The sequence below is a fragment of the Lycorma delicatula genome, chromosome 1, assembly GCF_047948215.1.
Source record: "Lycorma delicatula isolate Av1 chromosome 1, ASM4794821v1, whole genome shotgun sequence".
NCBI lineage: Eukaryota > Metazoa > Arthropoda > Insecta > Hemiptera > Fulgoridae > Lycorma > Lycorma delicatula.
In genome coordinates, this window is record NC_134455.1 from 66,537,676 (window position 1) to 66,553,518 (window position 15,843).

Consider the following 15,843-nt stretch of genomic DNA (forward strand, 5'->3'; position numbering starts at 1 on the left):
GGAATATCTATTTATGCAAAATTTCAACCTCTTTGGTCAATAGATTTTGGGATATGAAGCAAAAAATCTGTTTAGAATTAATGTTGAATATATCCTCACCTCTAAATCTGATCGATTTAAAAGTTCAGAATTTTAAGTAATGTAATAAGAACTTTCATCGTACTAAAGTTCAATTTCCTATGACTATTATAAAAAAGTCAGAAGTTAAAATTAAAATGGTGAAATATACCCCTTACATTTTTTGACTTTGTATATAATTTAATGTAATCAATATCTCACATAAAAATAATTTTTGATTTATTTTTCATGATTTTATGATGAGCTAGCATAGAGGTACTAATAAAAAAAAATATAGTCCAACATGTGTTGGCCTCATCATATATACATTTTACAGAAACTTCTATAGCTTTTTTTTAGGTTTATGGGCTAAGGTCTTGAAACGTCGGCATTTACAAAAAAAAACCTGCTGGTACAGTAACAGAAGATTTAAAGCAGGGAAAGTAATAGTTAAAAGAATGTGTAATATTACTCCCAAACACACGCTAAAAGTGTTTTCAATGCTCAATGTAAGTATTCAAATTAATTTACCAAGAGTAATATCTTTAATTTAAATAATTAGGGTAATGTATATGGTTAATCGGAGAATTAAAGGTATATAAATAATTTATAGATCATTAATATACTTATTTTTCTACGGAAATTAATCTAAGTAACTGTTAATTTAGGATTTTAATTAAAAATGTTATGTATAATAAGATCTTTTCGAGCATGAATTTAATTAGATTTTGAAACTACTAATTGTTAAAAAAAAAAATAATACTAAGGAAATACTAATTTGAACACTATTTTGAATTATAAATATTACAATAAATTTCTTATTGATGCTGTTTTCATTTAAATCATGCAAAAAAAATGATTCACATGGTATATCATTAAAATCTTGAACATTTATAATAATTATCTAAAAGAGTAATTATTTCTATTTTCTAAATGCATAACCATTATATGATATATAATCGTAATTCAAGGTCTAATAAATTTTTCTAATTATAAAAAAACAAAATTAATAAATTGAGAAAAATATGAAAGCTAAATTAAGATAATCGTCTGCTTCAAAGTAATTAGAATATTTTGAGTTGAAATTTAGCAGTACTTACAAGGGCGAAAAAGATTTTTTAATTTATGTTATAGTTAGGACCACAGAATTACCTTAAAGAAAATACATAAATAATTTTTTTTTTCTTGATATAATTCACTGCAGAAACTCGAAGCTTGTGGATAGGAATATGAAATGTAATTTTTGTAGCGTATGAAAAATGCCGATTGATATCATAGATCAATCTATGATAGATCATAGATCAATCTATGATAGATCATAGATCAATCTATGATAGATCATAGATTGATCTATGATAGATTTATCATAGATATTTTATCATGATATATCTATGATAAAATAAGTTGGATGACAGATTAGAAATCCGATTGATCAACTGTTAAAATTTTATTTGAATATATGGATCAGTGGTTTACTGCTGTATCTTAGAAATGGACGCATTTAAAAACTTTGAAATGCCATCGTCTAAATTTTAACTACATTACATCCGCTAACAATATAGTTAATTTTATAACTGATAAATTGAACATTTATAGGTGATCCACTGAAATAAAACTGATATTCAGCATAAAAATTTACTTAATTTTTTTCCCTAAACAGGAGAGTTAACGTAAATTTTAACTAGATTTTAGTATTTTATTGAACGAATCTAAAAGATGGGAGGTTTTTAAGATGGGCAGAGGAATACTATGAATCTTTAATATTTCGCTTTGAAAAAGTAATAATGATCAAGTGGTAGAAAAAAATAGCTGATGAAGAGATAATTGTAAAAAATTAGATTTAACGAGATAAATGAGAAAAAAAGAAAAGGAACTGATAAATCGTGTTCTGAAAGAAGAAAATTTTTTAAAAATAATACTGGAGGAAACTGTGGAAAACCTAAGACAGAAGAAAGAAATGAACTACAGTCATAGATGTTAAAGTTTAAAGCTACTAAAGGAAAAAGAGATGGACTCGGAGTAAACAGGCTTACTTCAGAGAAGAACGTATTATCTTTTACTGAAAAATTATGTAATATATATTAAGTGTACAATTATCATTATCACATAATATATTACTACACAAAGGTGAAACCTACTATTCATTAAAGATATTGTAAAATAATAAAGTAACAGTGCATAATAACATCGTAGAAGAATTCGGTGAGGATCCCAAAACAATTAACATAACTAGACAAGAGGCTCTAACAAACACAAAATCAAAAGTAAAATTCATAGGAGAATTCTCAGAAGAGTTCAAAGTTAAAACTGGAGTACTACAAGGGATATTTTATTGTCTCATTAACCCTTTCTAAGTGTGTCCTGGAGAAAGTGATAAGAAAATGGGGAAAAGATGAAAAAATGGAACATACCACCAAATATAATTGGCTCTGAAATTGAAAGGAATTTTTAAATAATTTTCTATCCTTTCCAGAATTTTTTCGGAGAATCTAAAAACGGAAGCAGAACAAATAGACAACCTAAAAGAGAGCATAGAGAGAGTAGGGCTAAAATTTTCCTTCAAAAGTACGGAATTCATGACCAATATTAGAAACTTATTCTGATGATTTTATAAGTTGATGTGCTGAAATTTATTCTGCTCACCTCAACTGAATCCACATATGTCTGTTGAAATGGATTCCAGATAACAGATCCTCACCCCAATCTGCTCCGTACGTAGGCGTAAAATAATTTTATTATTGGGGTGATATCCGTAAATATAGTTTTCGATTCCTAATTACAAAATCAAGTAATTTATTGACAATATTGATTAGGGAGTCAATCTGTTGTAAATAAGTCAATGTAGAGTCCAGTAATATTCCAAGGTATTTCATCACAAATTCTCTTACCAAATTTGTATCATTTATAGCGCAACTGTAGGTCTGATAATACAATTTCCTGGTGAATATTATGTTTTTATATCTCTTAATACTTAATTGAAGACCATTTTTAAGATTGTATCTGAAAATTATATCAAGAACCTGCTGAAGCAGAATGCAATCATCATTAGAAAGGATCCAGTGATAAATTTTAATATCATCCGCATACATCAAACACCATTAATATCTGAGGAAACTAAGAAGGTCTTTGATTAATAATAGAAATAAAAGAGGGCCTAGGTTACTTCCTTAGGGAACTCCGGAAGTATTACAAAACATATCTGACCTACAGTCTCCAAATAATACCAAATACGTCTTAAGTAAGTACCGAAAAGTTTTATAAAATTAATGTGGAATACAAAATAATACATTTTTTAAAATAATAATGAGTGATGAACAGTGTCAAATGCCTTTTTACAGTCAAGGTAAATTGTATCCACACGAGATCCAAAATCCAAATGATAAGAGATATCAGTAAATGTGACAAGATTAGTTATTGTAGAGCAGTTCAGACAGAGTCATGTTGAGAATCTGAAATATATACTTTTCCATAAATGATAGATTATTCAAATATCTTCGCCGAACGATTGATTATAGATCTTCGTGTATAATTTGAGACACCGTTAACGTCGTTTCATTTATGTCTGGGAGTAATTCCACCTAGTTTCCGTTTATTGGCTAGTAGTCGGATATTTGCTTTGCTTCCACGACTGATTAAAAATATAGTGTAAAGGATGGCGAGGAATACTACACATCCGTTAAATAAGTAAGACGGAATATTATCGAGTCCACAAGGTCTTTGGTTTCAGACGTTTGATAGCCTTATTTACTTCCTCAAATATAGTGTGTTTCACCTCAAAAGTATCAACATCGCAACACCCATCCAAAGAACCGATGTCATCACCAATTTCATCATTTTCAGAGTTATCACAACGATAAGCTGAAGCAAAAAAATTAGCGAATGCTTTAGACACACCGTTGTCAGTGATTTTAATACCATTATGCACATAGTTTACTTGTTGGCACCACTTCATTCTTTTACTACTCACATTATTCCAAAATACGCGTAGCTTAATATTAACTCCTATTTCCATCTGTATATTAGTGAAGTATGACTGATACGCAATCTTTATTTTATACTTCACACAAAATCTTACTTTCTTATCTAAATAATAAACTGATATTCTCTTATTACATAATTTATTCTTGAACCTGATTTTCTAAATATTTCTGTTAAACCAAAGGGATATTTGGACTTAAATCACTCTTTTTACAGTGGCTATACTAAAAGCAAACGCCCGATGAATAAGATCTTAGAAACGATCAACCGCCTCATCCATGTTTGTTCAATTGTACAGAAATTGTCAATCCGATCCAAATAATATATAATATAGCTCATAGAAATTACCTATCCTACAATTAAAATACTCAAGAATAATTAGTTTATGCATTGATAATTGGGGACACTTCTCACGGGAAGTGATAGCTGGATGCAAAATATCCTCCATTACCAATAAAAATAGATGCCAATTAACAAAAGAAAAACATATATATATATATATATATATTTGCGGAGGGCGCTGCTCCGCAAACTTGTCGAAATACACCTTAAAGCACGTAAAAATGACGCACTCCTTCGCAGTTAAGCCTATCTGCAGATTTAGCTCATTACTACTTGTTTTATTGTAAATCAGAGAAAAATTGATCTTCGGACTACGAAAAAGTTTCTCATGTAACTGAAGTGGATTTTCAGCGCTCCTATATCAAGTAGGATTATTTACGTTGCCGTTCAGGTGAAAGTGAAAACGTAACATTTGACATAGACATACGGTGGATTAAGTTTTCAGCACCATTCAAACACTACAACATTTCTTGACAAAGATTCATACGAGCAGTCAAATCAGCAGTTTTTAATTCCTAATCAGTTTTAATTTTATAAAGTTGAAGACTTAAGTTCTTATGTAATATTCGACGGATCGATGCCTTACAGATATTCAATGCTAATTCAGGTTCAATGTTTTGAACACAGGATGTTTTGAACTGCATTTTGTGGCTTTCAACTCTATCAATCTTTTTCTGGCATAGCTACATTTTTAGCTAGCAACTTCGTTATTTTTTCAATTTAATGTAGACCCTTAAACATTTTAAACCAAAAGTTAAGTACATGAATAGACGGTACCCTACACGATGCGAAATATTGAACCGATTCCAGAATAATCTTCATACACTTGTCGTTGAGTATTTAACACGGAAAGCACAATCTAGAACTGACCACTGTTCCATGTTTATTAAATGACATCAAATGACTGACAATATATTATCAAGTCCAAAGCCCTTTCCTAAACATCAAATGAATAAACAAGCTTTTAAATTTCCCACTTCACTGAGGTGCCCTGTGAAAGTTATCAGGAAAAGAAACATAAATATATCACAAGTTAACATATCAAGACAATATACAATAAAAATGATACAAATCTTATTGTTCATTAGAAAATTAGGGATTTGTCGTTTCTACTGTTATCTTTATGCTTGAATGTTATAGCCTGATATTAAGAAAACGAGAAATTTAAAATTACGAGTATATTCAATTATGAGAATTTTAGGATACAAAATAGGAATTTTTCTCCACCCGCACTTTGCATATTATTATTAAGACTTCTTTTTTAAGAGTATTTAATGATGTCATACAATGTCAAAAGAGAATTAATCATAAAGTACATATAAACTAACCAGATGAATGGCATTTGACTATTGTTCTTAATGCTCCACGCTTGCAAGCTACTTCCAGCAATAAGAGCAACGTTATAAACATGTTCCTCTCTTTTCCTTTTTATGTCAAACGCAACGTTTCATGCAATATTGTAATTGAGTGCATCGTGACGATCCACTCCCCATCCATTTGTTATTACAGAAACTAATAAATACCTTTTTTTTATTTTAGTTCGTAAATTTGAATTAAATTACTCATTAATAAAGTTAAGATATTCAATATGAAAAAATGTTATTATTTTAATATATATTTAAAATGAAATTAGTAACTTTACAATTATGACTGCAATCATATTGGTTTTATTAAAAGTAAATCTAATGGAACGAATCATCCGGTATTCAATAAAAAATTATTATTTTTTTACTTTTCGCGAAAACATGTGTATTAGGAACTTTATATACTGTATTTTTGAATTGATAACAAATAAGAAAAGGATTAACCGTAGTAAAGTTTACCTATGTGAAATTTAGATCGTATAGAAAATAATTTAACCTAAATTTAACTTAACAAAATGTATTGTGAATTTAATGAGATATAAAGTCACTGGTCGAGTTTCAGTTGTATAACACGAAAGATCTGTGAATATTTAATGATGAAAGTTTATTTGTCGTTGTACTAACCAAATCTTCATTTACGTTACCCAGATTTATGCAATAAAATAAAAGAGAAATAATTTAGATTGTAAATCTGCTAAAAAATAATAAAGGAAGTTTGAAATATTAATTATATTTGACTTGCTATATATCGTCCGCCAAATTTGTCGCTTCGTAATTCGATTCTTAATAAATTAAAGCTCAAGGATTACTTCATTTATTTCCAAATCACTTGTCTGTTAAACTACAAATAACATCATTTCAGTACTGAAATTGACTTCCAAAAAAAGAAAACAAAACGATGAAAAAAGCTGACAACACTGTTGTAGGACTTTCCCGTCATGCGGCTTTTTTCTGATGTACGGCTTACACACACATACACTCCAATTTAATGTAAATTATTTATCACTTTATTTAAATATAATAGTTTTTGTTCATCAAATTCAATGATTCTAACTAGCGGGCGCGCATACCGTATTTTATTTCTTGATGGTATGGTGCGGTACTAGCGGCCACATTAAATACTATTTTGCACATTAAATATTATTCATTTATTTAATTCTACCTCTCTATCTGTGGCGTCACAACATATCAGTCGACTATAACAGCTGAACGTCAGTGCTACGCTAGAGGTCCTTGTGGTGAGAGGGTACTATTGACCCAGTATACCCACTTAGCCGCTAGATTATTTAGAGCATTTTTGGGGTGGGGGTGCGATTTTGCAAAAATGATTTTTTGTATATATTACTACTTTTTTTTAATTAACAAATGTGCTTAGTAAAATAAGACCTTAATTAGGCGAAATATCAAAAGGTGACCTTGCTCTACAGCCTCACTCCCTCGAACATTTAAGTTGAAAATTTAATGACATCAATGCCCCACACAGAAGTAATCTGAAAAAAAATTGATCGAAATCGGCCCTGCAGTTCTAGAGATTTAAGTTGTGAGACACCGAACGAACAAGCGCGCGCTCGAATACATACGAACATCCTGAAAATTTCCATTTGGTTTTTTGGGTTCCTTAGGTGTCGAAACGTCAAGATTCGGTAAAAACCGCATATTTCCAAATTGGACTGATTACAATAAATCTGTAGCTCTGCTATAGCGAAATTAACTGAAAAAGGTGTCCTTTTTGATTAATTTTTGATCTGATTGAACATTACATTCACATGTAATCCTATAAAAATATAAAATATAAAAATCCTAAATAAAATATACTATGTAATAAATAGAAAAATATCAAAATGATAAATGTGCGCTGTTAACTGCATAATAATTAATATTTTCAATCTAAGTAAGAGCATTTGAATTGTAATTAAAGATAATAATAATAATAATAATAATTTATTATTATTATTATTAGTATTATTATTATTATTATGACTTGGATTAAGTAAAATTTGCAAATAAAAATGAAATTAATTAGTATTATCACCAGGCAAGTATGTTCAAAAACTTTCACACAAAAATACTTCATCCCTAATATTTTACTTTATGAGTAGGAACTGTTAATTTAAGACTTATTTTAGTAAATATTTTTATAAAGCATTAATCAGCGTACTGAGTCACCGAAATAAAAAAGACATTTCAGTTGTATAATACACATCTTCAAGCTGATCACAAGTGACTGGGCTGTATAGTGAATATCTTTATTCTAAGAGAATGAAAATCTGGCTAGTACAGCTATGTCAACATGCCTAGAACTTCATGCAACGATGAGTTTTAACAGTGGAAAAAGTAAAAGCTAATGACAATCATCGTGTCAAAAGTCCTTTATGCTAATGAAACTGTTGATTGAAGTACTCTAGGTGCGCAATAAAATTTCATGCATCAGAAGCTGGTAAAGTGGTATTTCTTTCATCTTTTCAATATTTATTATGAAAAAAAACAAATAAACATTTATTTATGTACGTAGTTCTGTCATTTCACCTACCTCCATGGCAGAGTTCTAGTGTCTTTCATCCGAAAGGTCCCGGATTCAAATCCCGGACATGTACTGCAATTTTATACGCTAATAAATATTCATCTCATATTTACACGGACAAGCGTTGATCTTTTTTGATCTTTTGTGAGTTAATCATACAAGTTTAAAAAATACGTATTAATTAACTAGATAATACACTATTTTTAGTTATAATATATATAATAAAATGAGTATAAGATAATATAGAATAGTAATAATATACACGTCTTTATTTACACAAAATTTTACAATACAAAGCACTTAAGTTTACATTAAATTGACAACACTACTGATAAGTATCCGTCAAATATTAATAAAAAGAAGAAATAACACGTTAGAAAATCTGTTGATGATTTAGCAGTTTTACAACTGTCAAAATGTAATAGTAGGGTAGCGTGGTGTGGTTGATGAAAGAAGAAGCGCGGTTAAAGAAAAGTTATAGTTAAAATAAATAAAAATAATCATTTGATGAGTTTTTTTATTGTTTGTACAGTCATACTGAATTAAGAAACAAGAGAAATCTTATGTAAAAATGTATATAGAAGTCTGTGGTAAAACAAAAACAAATTAACTTGCATAATACTCTATTCTTTTTTGATTTGTATTATTTACTTAAGTCTACAGAAGTTTGATTTATTTTAACTATTTTTTTTGTCTTCAATTACGTTAATTAATGTAGTAGATATTTATCTCATTTATTTTTAATGTCATAATAATATGTAATTTTTTTAACATTAGGCGTTAAAAAATAATACAAGTACGAATAATAAAATAACATCGCATTAATGACAATAAACTTAAGAAAAATAAACTAAACTTCGTAATAATGTTGAACAGTTATTAAAAGAGATGTATACAAAGTGTATCACGAAGTTCTCCCAGGACTTTCAAGACTTACTCTCCTCTTAAAAATAATGAAAAAAATTCATATATACATTTGTCCTAAAATGCTTCGTTTGCGAGTTACAGCTAGTGAAAGATTTGGTTCGGATTTCAACTATCCCGGTGAAATGAGGTCATACTAAACTTTTTAGGACGTTAATTAAAGAACAAAATTAATAATTTCTTATGACTTTTGACAAGAAAAATCGAATAAAATAGATTCCAAAACCGTATCTGCAGTAGTTTCTGGTAAATCTTGGGTGAAAGCAAGTAAATTGGGTAAAAAAAACCTGTTTTTTATGTTTGATGTACAATAACATTGTTAAATAGGTAGGTTATAAACATACAAGACTTCAAACGAAACTTGTACAGAATTTAATTCTGAACAAAATTATTTAAGAAAATTTGAATCATAAAAGGAATTCTATTTAGAAACGGTAACTAAACCAAAGTATTTCATTATAAGTACCAGTTTATAATAAATGTTCAAAAATGAGCTCGGCATTTTCAACGCATTTCTTGGTACGCTTCTGTACCGCTTTTATTGCACTTTTTAGTCATTCAGGGTTGTCCTTAAGTTGTTCATGCATAATGCGGACACTTAATTCCTCACAAGAATGTACTTTTGTTTAGTATACAATATTTTTCATTCATCCACAGACGCAAAAATGTAAAGGTGTTGGATCACACGATCTTAATGGCCAGGAATATGGAGCTCCACGACCGATCCATTTCTCAGGGAAATTGTGATTTAAGTGAATGGAAACGGCACAAGAGAAACGGGGAAGCACGCCATCTTACTGGAAATATACTTTGCATCTCAGAGCTAGAGAAGTATCTTCAAGCAGATGCGGCAATTCTTCTTGAAGAAAAAGGCAAGTAGACCTCAGCATTTAAGCGGCCAGATAATGTGAACGGTTCAAACGGCTTAGAAGACCGCTTTATAAATTTACGCTAAATTAGTGTTGAAAATTGCTCTGCACCTTTTCATGAGGATTTACTTCTACCATGTATGCTTATTGCGTAAGTTGTTGACGCCTTCTCAAGTGAAATTTCCCTCGTCGGTAAACAAAACATACTTGTAAGGTAGTCGATTTGTATGTTGTGTTTTACACCTCGATTACGCCGGACTCGATATTTCAAGCACCTGCCTCTAACAAGCGCGACCTACAGGTCGTACCTGCCGGGACTCGGTCTTATCAGCTTCGGGAACCAGTGTCCCCGTGTTTCATCATCGACGGCCATCCACCCAAGCGTGGATAGACGCCGACATCAAAAGGGGCTGTCCCGCACCACATTACTACCCCACCATTCACGGTACTGCAATAAACCGGAACGCCCCCACGTAGGAGAAACTGAAAAGCCAGATACTGGGCAACAGTCACCTTCCACAAAGCCTGTAAACACCAGGACATCAACTCAGTCACGAGCAGCACACTCATCCGTCCGGTGATCCGTCTTCCCACAAATAACGCATACCCGCGGATTACCACAAGTGGCTCGCTGATGACCCGGTTGCCCGCAATTATATCACAACGCCGAGCAGTCCCCCGACAGGTCGAGGACGCCTCAGCCCCAATAGCGATAACATTTGTCATCAGGATCTCTCATAGAGGCCCGACAATTCATCCAGCCGATTTAACCCGGTGTTCAATCAGTTTCCTCGCAACACCGTACGTAGTCACAACCGTGGCGTTATGCGTTACCCCATAAGCTGGACGAACCGAAAATACTCGAAACTCGGCTGAATCGCCAACCACTCTGCGTATGGCCTCAGTAATCTCCATTTCAGTCGTGGTACATTCTGTATCCCTCGTCTTCATGTTGACGTGTAGATCCTTAGCTTTATCCTGAACAACCGCCTTTAGCTCAACCGCCTTATCAGCGTCCTCAACTCGAATACGCAATCTCCTGCAGGCCCCTGTATCACCGACAGCACACTACCTACCTACTTCCTCCGTCGCAACTGTCTCTTTAACTGTCTTCAGTAAATCAGCGAATGAGCGCCCAGTTGCCTTAACCACAACAGTACCGCTGTCAGCAACCTCTGGAGTGGAATGCTGTGAATGGACTATCTTCCCATGCTTATCACCAAAGACCTTGGGCAAAACCACCCGAACCGTGGAACCTATTCATCCAAAAACGAATAACACCATACGTTCCAGGCATGAGCCTATCGGACCTCTTGGAAGGAAAAACAATGGATGTCGGGTCTCGTCGTATATCCGTCGCAGGGACGCTAGAACCACTCCCAATGTGTCGTGAGTACTCTTCGAGGAATCACAAAACAAACAAAACCGTCGACCATCAGAGGGACCGGCGACCCTCCCTAGAATGCGGGAGGTATCCTCCAATACATCCCCCGGCTGGAGCCCAGATCGCCATAACACACTGTCCTGAGGATGACGCTCTGATAAGTCTATAAAACGGCAAGTAGGGGTCATCATGTTCGAAGGATCCCCCACACGTACAATTTTTTCATGATCTCACTCGGTCAGGGTTTAGTCACTGCCTCAACCAGTTCCGCATCATACATGGACCACTCCAGAATATGACGTAGGTCACCTTTTTCCGGTGAAGTTTGTGTAGACACCGCCAGTGTTATCACCTCCACATACGTGGCCACATCATTCGTATCAGGCGCAGCATCATCCGAAACATTCTTAAATTTCTTGACATGCAAAGGGGAATCACACAATTCGGCCGATCACTACATAATCTGTGAACCCATATTAGGATTCCGACGACTCAGATTGTAATTCATCAATGAGCCAAAGCAATCTTGCTATGATACATCGAAAACGTATTTGGTGGAACAAAAAGGACTGCCCCTCCTCCTCCTCCTCATCCTCCTCTTCCGAACTCGCACTTCCATCACCGACCTCCATTTGTGCCGATACTTTATGTCCCTGGTCTGCTACCTCCTCTAAGACACTCTCCGTAGGTGTCATGGAGCCTCTGGCACTAGCTCGCAACTTCTTCGAGTCCTCTTCCACCGTGGGAGAATCACTCAACCGCTGTTTCGACGACTCTTCAACCGGTCGTCTTTTAACAGTACTCAATCTGGGGTTCATCCAAGACGTCTGCGACAAAGGAGGAAATTCCCTCCTCAAATCATCCCCACTGCCGTCTTCAACCATCGATAAACTATCGACTGCAGACTCGGCGATCACCACTCCGCGCTTGCTACTCCGTAGACCCGTCTAGAGGTCATCCTCTCTTGAGCAACCGTTTTCCCAGTCGATGCAGATTTACTGCCACGTAAAGATCCACTGTTAGACTTCTTACCCCGAGTAGATTGTTCAACCCCGGTCTGGGGCCGAGTACGGTCACCACCAGAAAAACTTTGCTCAGAACCAGACATCTCAAAATAAAATAAATAAACAGAAGCTCGTAAAGCATAAAAAAATACAATTACCAGGAAGAAGGTTTCTAAAACCACAAAGAAGTGTTAAAATAAAATAATAACCAGTAGTACCGAATAAACTGTGTCCAAAGCGTACCGGAAAAATCAGAAAATGAAAATCAGCTGTTCCATATATCACAGAAAACCTTTACTAATAACACACTTCACAGTATTTCATATACTTAATGTACCTTACCGATTGATTTAAACAGTCACACAGTATTGCGCATTGTTGATTAGCAGTTGATATTTTATCGCCAACTTTCAAATAATTTACTGTATTTCTGTCATTTACAAAAAAAAAGTATTATCTAAGTAATTATTTTACTGTTACTGTTAAATTTGACTGTTAAATTAAATAAAACATCTGTTTTATTTAATTTTTCAGGTCAAAAAACACAAGAAATCACTAATTTTGTTTCTTAACTAATGTGCTAAAAATTTCACTACGATCTCACTTCACCGGGGTAGCTGAAATCCGAGCGTAATCCTCCACTAGCCGAATTCGCAAATGAAACATTTTAGGACAGATGTTATATGAACTTTTTCCATTATTTTCACAAGTATAATAGATTATGAAAGTACCGAGAGAACTTCATGATACATTCTGTATATTAAAAAAAAAATTATCAAGTTAAAATTATGTTAGGGTTTCATTTAGAATATGGATCGGATACTTTTTATAATACCTGCTGTACTCAATGACTGATAGATTAATAAAAGTTCAATAAATACGTTTGTCCTTAAGAATATGTAAAAAGATTGACAGGGCAGTCGCTAATGTGAAACGTAACCGATTTAAAAATATTACTAATTTAAACGCACCAAACAGGGTGCGTTTAATCTGCTTTGGCTCTAAGAAAAAGTAACAAAAAAAAATCTGATAATTGCGAATTTCGTTCAGCGGTTGTCAGACATATTCCGCAGTTTGTATCATTCATGTATCGCAATTAATAACAGTCATGGAACCAGCTCATACGAGCGTTGTTATTGAATTCAATCATCATTCGACTCGGTATTCTCACTTAACTTCAATTGGCGAAGTACTAAATAAATTTATATTGTATTATTTTTTTTTTGCATGTTGACAATGTGGTTGCTAAAGGTTTATGTACAAGTAGGAATCGATAAATTTTATTCTAAATTCTGAAAGATCCTTTCTTTACAGCCCTCCACGATTTACGATTCCGTGCCAGTCCCTTAGTCTTATCATATTTTCCTCCCATCTTAACTGAATCTAACATCTGATACCTACTTATTCTACTTTTCTTCTCTCCATTCACCGTTCTCTTCAGCTATCTTGAGATTCTTCCCAAATAGCAATCTTTAGCAGAATTCTCTTCTCAACCAGTGTCTTAGCCGATCCTAACCGATTCATCTTTCTTCTTTTGTATTTTTAAGGATTTACCCTTTCCTTCAAATCCTTTGCAGCATTTCTTACTTTATTCTCCTATTTTACACTTTCCATTTTTCTCCAAATTCATATTTCAAAAGCCTATAATCTTCTTTCATCCTTCTTAAAATAACATCTTCTTTGATAAAATATATAAATAAAATAAAGCACATATTTATTTTTTGTAATGTGGCTTTAAGTAAAATATTAAATCACCCAAAGTTTTAATAATAATTATTATATTTTTACCCACTACGGAACGGAGACGGTATATACGTTTGGAGTAAGATGTTTTGTGTATGTGTGTGTGTTTTATCATTTCCCTCAAAAACTACTGGACCGATTTCTATGCAGTTTTTTGCATTACATAGATATCACTCCTGCTAAGAGCAGGTTCTTAGACATATTTTATGGTTATAGGCCACTAGGGAGCGCTGCAGTAGATGTGTTTCTCTAAAACTGTTGGGCCCATTTTGATGCGGTTTTTTTGCATTACATAGGTATCACCTCAGAGCAGGTTCTACAATAGTTTTACGGTCCTAAGCCGCCAGGGGGCGCTACAGTAAATATGTTTCAGCAAAACGGCTTCGTGGGTTTTTAAAATTTTTAAATTCATCACTGTAAATGATTATAAATACATTAAATATGTTGACCGATCTGTATTTACTTTTGAATCTAAACAGTTTTGCTAATGTGCACAGCTTCCGAACATAATGGTTTATATTATTTTATGTTTTCTATTTAACCTGATTTTGAACTGATATAAATATTTACTGAAACAAAATAAAAAATTGCTTTTCACCATGGAGAAACGAACCGTTTTAAATATTCTACATATCTTTTTAAAATAATCTTATCAAGATATGAAATTTGGAAATAGTATATTCAATAAAAAGAGGGGTAACCCTCTCGTTTTATTCTGCTAGACCAACCATTCTTTCTAGTGGTAAACTCGTCTTAAAGTAGCTGATTTCGAAGTTTTCGAGAGTTCTTAGGTTCAAATCCTAAGTATTTGCTTTTATTAGGATATGAATACTAGTTGGTGGATGCCGGTGTTCTTTGGTGGTTGGGTTCCAAATGTCTCAGGAATGGTCAGCCCGAGTCTGTTTAAGACTACACGTTTATCGGTACAGTTTTATTACATTGATAAGTCGCTAATGACTTTAATTGTTGATGCGACTATTAATAAAAATATTAAAATAAAAGGTGGTAAATAATCTTTTATTAAATTTTTTTTCTTAAAATATAAACAATGCATTTCTTACAATTTAGATGAGGTTTTAATAGAGTAATAGAGAAAAGACTATGAAGTAGAGACTCTAATAGAGAGAATATGTTATAACTAATGCATATTTTTTTAGAATATTTTGTTTACATCTGGAAACGTAAAATAAAGTAAATGTGTTTATATAAAAGAAAAAAAATTGATTTAAAAATAATAATAATCTTTCTTACAGTTCTTAAATTTTAGAATTTTTGGTGTTGAAAAGAGTTATTTGGTTGTTGAGGTGTTGATAGTTTTTTTTTAATTTGCCCATGACTTCGAAAAGTTGAAATTTAATTAAGTATTAAAATTTGTATTTTTTTATTATTTAGTAAAGTTTCCTTATTTTATTTTTATTAGTTTATTTTATTTGTTGTACAAGCCGTTCATTTTAACTACTGAATCGATTTTGACGGTTCTTTTGGGTGTTCTTCAGGAAGAAAAGATATATATTAGATTAATGAAATATTATTCGTTCAGATATTAAAAGAATTTTTGCTTGTAAATTCAAAAAGATCAGTTAGAAAATACAGTTTATAAATTGATTGCCTATTCCCGAATTCTCGGAAATAACGTTTAGCAGCACAATTTTGTGTG